The following is a 6,589-nucleotide window of genomic DNA, read 5'->3' as shown; positions in this document are numbered from 1 at the left end:
AACCCTTGGAATATGGAGAAAACCCATCCCCCATCAATCACACATTGATGCTGACACTGTGATAATAGGTTTAGCTTTATGTGTGTTACTCAATGTGATGTCCTTGACGCAATATTAAAAGTTAATTCTAACGCCACAAGCTTTGACGATATCAATCCAAAATTTGTAAAAATTCTAATCCCTCAGATATTACCACTTATAACACATATATTTAACTCTGCAATTACATTTTCAACCTTCATTGAACTATGGAAAATTACGAAAGGGAATTACCTAAGGGAATGAATGAATATAGGCCTACAGCAATTCTTCCATATCTCTCTAAAGTCTTTGAGCAAATATTGACATCCCAGATAAAACAATTCATCCAGCAAAACAATTTAATGTACAATTTACAATTTGGTTTTCGCCCCTTCAGAAGCTACACAACAGCCCTACTCTCTTAGCATTTGTTGATTTAGCAAAGCGTTCGATACTGTTAACTCTGCAGTAAATTGACGAACTTATTTAATTTTTCCGAGACCTTTGATAAACTTATATCGTCCTACCTAAGTAATCGTCATTAATGTGTAGTGTTAGCGTCTATTTCGTCTTCGTTTTTACGGACTACGCGCAAGGATCTGTTTTGGACCAATCTTGTTTTTAATGTATATAAATGATCTTCCGACTGTAGTGTCCCATTGTACAGTCCACATGTATGCTAACGATGTGCAATTATACGTTAGTAGTTCTGTATGCCGTATTAATGACTGTGACGCTTGTTACTCTAACCATCAAAGCATTAGTCAGTGCGCAAGTGCTAATGGTCTAGCCTAAAATCTAAATGTATGTTAATAACAAGAGGAAAATTAAAACAGAGAATTTACAACCTGTTCGAATTGAACACACGACCTTCCGTATGTCGACAACGCAACTAACCTGGGCTTTACATTGAACAATACCCTAACCTGGAACGACCACATAAACAGAGCAGTAGGGAAAAGTACGGACTTTTAAGACAACTCAATGTTAGCCAGCAGTATCTTCCTGTTGAAATAAGAAAATTAGTCGCAAAGACCTATCTGACTCCATCTCTACTGCATGGCATAGAAGTTTTTGGTAGTTGTGATGCTACTAGCTTTAGACAAATGAATGTAACATCGCACGATATGTATTTAAGCTGAGAACCCGTAACCATGTTTCTGAATACGCAAATAAAATGTATAACTTGTATTTTAGATCTATAATAAAGCGCAGAACTCTGACAATGTTCCAGAAAATTATCCACACTAGGGAACCGTCTTACCTGTTTTCTGAGTTAAGCTTTAGTGCATCTTAAAGAACAAATTATCTTATTGGAAACCAAATCAAGTTGTCCAGTTCAGCAAATCACTTTTTTGTTAATTCTGCTCGTCTCTGGAATCCTAGCCTAACCGCACACTTTACCACAAATTCTATCTAACTTAACTCATTTTAACACAAGTTTAAATCTATGTTAATTTAATATTAAAAGAAATTGTAATTTAGAATAAGAATATTGTAACTCCGTATCATAACACCACGTTACTAGCACATTAAACTAAGAGTATAATTACTAGAAGTGCTAAGATGCAAAATAAATAAATAAATTGCGACGGCCTTTCTCCTTTCATTTTGACAAAGACGTTCTCTGCGGCCCACTTAAAGTCATTTTCAATAAATCTCTCTCCAGTGGGGCGTTTATTCAAAGATGGTTACTCCGATTTTCAAGTCTGGTGTACAAAAGTTAATTTCTAATTATAGGCCAAGAGCAAAGCTCAGCAACTTCCCCAAATGTTTGAAAGAATTGTGGCAACCAGCATGGACTTCCCAGTCGGAAGTTAGAGAACGCATTCCAATAAAAAAAGCTTCTTTCATGCATGCTTTGCAAGCGAAAAAGAATGTAAGAAGCTATAAAGTAGCATTTTTTATGCATTCTAAAGAGTTTTTGTGAAATCGTCCCTTCCACTACAATGCATAAAAAAGCCTTCTTTTGCAATGTAAAAAAAAAACTGAAACCCGAACGATGCCGATCGTCCAATATTTTTGAGATCGCGTTTTTCACCGAAAACCTCGCTTACGAAAGAACGCAAAAAGAAGACTTGTTTCGGAATGGACAAACAAATGGGAAACCAATTTAATCTATATTTCTTAATGAACAGCAGCGGCGTAAATATATTCACTTTTTATCTTTAAAAACAATATCTGAATGCTTTGTTATGTTTGGGGTATATGACTTGTTAAAGTTTTCCTAAAATTAATTCTGTAAAAAATATTAATATTTAATTTTATTAATAATAATATTTAATATATTTTATATTGTATTAGAAAATTATTAATTTGAATCAGTTTTTTATATATTTTAATTTTAGGTAATAATATATACACGATTACATGATTTTTTTTCAAAGCGTGATTTTGTTTTAAATTATTATATTACATTGCCGGCGCTATAGTTTCCTCCGCCACTGTATTCGCAAGGAGTAACCGAACAAAACGGTACTCTAAAAAGCAAACGACAAGGAAAATGCAAGAATGCGCGCGGTCTTTTTCGTTTCTTTTGCATTTCTCGCCACTTGCATTTTGATTTTCATTTAAACAAGAAAGGAAGCAAACTTCGGCTAGCCGAAGTTTATATACCCTTGCAGTCATAACAATTATTCGGTATATTTATATGGCACAAAATTATTATGACAGCCATAGTATTACAATTTTAATTTAAACCGATATTCTGAAATATTAAACCATTACTAAATGTCGAAGAACTAAAAAAAAAATTAAAAAACAGCAAAGTTATAAGTTTTTTTTATTTTTTCCGATTGTTCCTATGGGAGCTATATGATATAGTCGTCCGATTTTGATGAAATTTAAACCGATATTCTGAAATATTAAACCATTACTAAATGCCGAAGAACTAAACAAAAAATTAAAAAACAGCAAAGTTATAATTTTTTTCATTTATTTTTCCGATTGTTCCTATGGGAGCTATATACTATAGTCGTCCGATTTTGATAAAATTTAAACCATAATTCTGAAATATTAAACCATTACTAAATGTCGAAGAACTAAAAAAAAAATTAAAAAACAGCAAAGTTATAATTTTTTTTCATTTATTTTTCCGATTGTTCCTATGGGAGCTATATGCTATAGTCGTCCGATCCGGCTCGTTCCGACTTATATACTACCTGCAATAGAAAGACAACTTTTGGGAAAGTTTCATGCAGATAGCTTTAAAACTGAGAGACTAGTTTGCATATAAACGGACGGACAGACGGACAGACGGACAGACGGACAGACGGACAGACGGACATGGCTAGATCAACTCGCCTAGTGATGCTGATCAAGAATATATATACTTTATAGGGTCGGAGATGTCTCCTTCACTGCGTTGCAAACTTCTGACTGAAATTATAATACCCTCTGCAAGGGTATAAAAAGCTGGTGCCTCTGTGATTTGTGAAATTAATATATTCTTTGCGGTTTTAATTTTCAAGTAAGTACATATGTTGATATAAACAAACTAAATAGGAGTTCCAATACTGTTAATAAAATAACATGAACCAAACAATGGATTAATTAAAACAATAAGTGATGAGTACCTGTGCCAAAAAAAATATTAAATTTATAAACACCTATTAGTCTTAAAAACAGTGTACGGTCAAAACAAATGTAAACAAATTGTTCCTAAAACTGTGTGCTTCTGTTAATCAAACAAATAAAAAGAATTATTTTTTTGAGCGTACACTGCAATAAGACTTGAGTTTTAATTTAATTAATGCGTTTTAAATATTATTTTCGTTTAATTCCAGAAAAACTATTTCAAAACAAAAGGTAATTTATATATATTTCATAAATTTAAATTTTTTGTTTTGTGAACTCGTTTCGTTTATTTGTGTGCTCTCTTTTTTCTCTCTTCCTTTTACTTCTACCTAGTGTGGACTTACATCTACATACAAGTAGTGTTTTTTAGGGTGGACCTAAGAACACAAATTATGTGAACAAAAATGTAAGAAAAATAAACATAAATTTAAATAATTAGACATTACATAATTAAAAAATTTAATAATTTAATTGAAAAAAGATATTTTACAAAATAAACACATATGATACCTATGAATCTCCTTGAAAAATTATTAGAATGGTACCATAATAATAATGTTACTAGAGATCAACTTGATGTGTTTTTAAAAATTTTTGAATTCGGAAAATCTAGATCTTCAGTAGGATATTAAGTCCAAGTTTGATAATGGAGCTTAATTATGGCGGGACTAGGGACAGGGAAGGTTTTGCGTCCTACATTCATTTAAATGAAACATTATTCGGTAAGTGTTTTACAAACTTACAATCGTATTTTAATAAAATTACATATTTCCTTATCATTATTATATTTTATATTATATTTTCCATTATTATATTTTCAGAGTCACAAAGAAGAGACGGTTACCGCTTCACAGACCATTTTAAAGACCTTCGACTGACCTTCACTAGGGCCAAAAATTAAACTTATAAGGGTAAAAGTATGGCCAAAAAGATGAGAGAGGACGAAAACGGCCAGGAGTAATACAATAAGTTTTAAAGCATGTTTATATTAAAAAAAATTAAATAAATAAAAATTGGAATTGACAAAAGAAACGGTTCCCAATAGCTTTTTTGGGAACGATAATATTTGCATTCTTGGGTAAGACTATTAAAAGGCATGTTTTGGAATCATTCTAAATGTGTTCTTGTGGAAGGAATCAATATTAATTCTGTAGATGTGTTACACAATGCTTGCTTTGGAAGCTATCCAGGAAGGTTCCCGAGGAACGTTTCTTAGTTCATTCTAACAGTGCGCTGTAGAATGCTTCCTTCGTAAAGTACAAATGGAAGGGAAACCCGAGCGTTTCCGAAGTTGAAACTACCTTCCAATGGAACGCATTAAGACTCGTTCTTAGATCGGTTCTAAAAGAAGGCTTGCTTTTTGTCCCGTCTCGAACAAAAAGGAAAGGGAGCTTTCAGGGATCTGGAATGCGTTTTTCGCATGCAAAGGAAGCGTAAAAGAACGCATCCTGGAAGCGTGTTTTTTCCGACTGGGTTGTGACAGGACGGTCGACTTCCGCAAATCTAGCTATGTTTATTAGCTTTTGCATTAGTGCGTTTTTAAATCACAATCAATTTGATAGTGTATACACAGATTTGTGCCAAAGCGTTTGATAAAGTCTATTAAAAAGCTCTGTTGGCTAAACTTCAATCCTTAACTGGATCAGATCCTATTTAAAAGATAGGATGTATAGAGTGGAAAACATTTTTTTTTTGTCTAACTCGTATGTTGCAACGTCTGGCATCCCTCAAGGGAGTGCACTTGGCCCGTTGCTCTTCATTATATGTATTGACAATATAAGCCACTGCATTAAAAATTCCGAATTTTTGTTATTTGCTGATAATCTCACATTAAATATTCAATGGCCTCAAGAACTGAATCCCTTGATTTAGGAGTAAGATTTGATTCCAAATTTCTCTTTGTCGATCACAGACCCATATACTAAGCTTAGTTTATTTTCGTCTTTTGTTAGATTAAAATTTAAATATGCCTATATTCGCCTTATTGACCGTGCGAAATTATTCTCTTAATTTCCACGATCCTGCTCCTTCCTATTCAGCCAAATGCCGTCTTCTACATCTTTCTTCGCTTCATGATCGCAAAAAACTGTCCGCACTTAACTTTATCCTTTATCTGCTCGGGGGCAGAATAGACTGTCCAACATTGCTTAGTACAATTAATAGATCTGTCCCAGGTAGGTCTCTAAGGGCAACGGAGCCATTTCACATAACGCTATGTAGATCTAATTATGGTTTTAATGAGCCTATGCGTAGAGCATTAAGTTTATACAATAGCCTACCACCTCACATACGCCTGGATCCGAGCTCCCCTAGAGACTCCGTTAGGCTTTTTTCAATTTTTTAAGTAGCCAGTTAAAGATTCTTTTGTTGGCGAAATAAATAAATAAAAAAGATTACGGTCCTTAGGAGTATAGGGGCTTATCGGAGAGAGACCAAAAACCAAATAAATTTAAAATTTGTCGGCATTGATTCAGAAGCTCTTATCTATGTTAATGAACAGCTGATACGAGATAATTATCTCATCTCACGTGCGCTGCAATGGGTAAAATGGGAATGAAAGTATACACAGTATGAGAGTATGGAGGAGCTTTTAAACTTAAGCCCAAATTGATATGATCTCACTAGTGCTTATCACATTTTCCCCACCCCTGAAAAGACGGTTCTGCGGCACTTGAGAGTTTTCGCTCTTAAATGCAGCTCTTGGCTTTCTTTATTAGATATTAGTTCAGTTAAATTTATCTCATATTTTAGTTATTTTTTGTATTTTTGTTTTATAAATCCTTTTCTGTTACTAAGTTTGCGTACCTAAACTGTCATCTTTTCATCAATACAGAATGATAATTGAGGTTCCACCGCTTTTAGCGTTGTACAAATCTTAGAAAATTAAAAAAAAAAGCATGAAAGTAGCACATATAAATAACAGAGACCATTGAAGAAAATTGATGAATTTAGGTGTATGTTTAAACAGACTAAAGTTGACGTTAAATGTGTT

At 33.3% G+C, this 6,589-nt stretch overlaps 1 long non-coding RNA gene across 1 annotated transcript; it reads left to right on the top strand.

The window, feature by feature from the left end:
• The first annotated feature begins 3,734 nt into the window (after positions 1-3,734).
• LOC128263738 (uncharacterized) lies at positions 3,735-4,629 on the top strand. The gene is made up of 3 exons (XR_008268507.1): positions 3,735-4,003; positions 4,211-4,319; positions 4,419-4,629. It is a non-coding gene; the product is annotated as an uncharacterized LOC128263738 (long non-coding RNA).
• The last annotated feature ends 1,960 nt before the right edge of the window (positions 4,630-6,589 follow it).

The sequence above is a fragment of the Drosophila gunungcola genome, unplaced genomic scaffold (assembly GCF_025200985.1).
Source record: "Drosophila gunungcola strain Sukarami unplaced genomic scaffold, Dgunungcola_SK_2 000018F, whole genome shotgun sequence".
NCBI classification, from domain to species: Eukaryota; Metazoa; Arthropoda; class Insecta; order Diptera; family Drosophilidae; genus Drosophila; species Drosophila gunungcola.
Note: the sequence above shows the minus strand (reverse complement) of the source record. Positions and strands in the feature narration are given on the sequence as shown.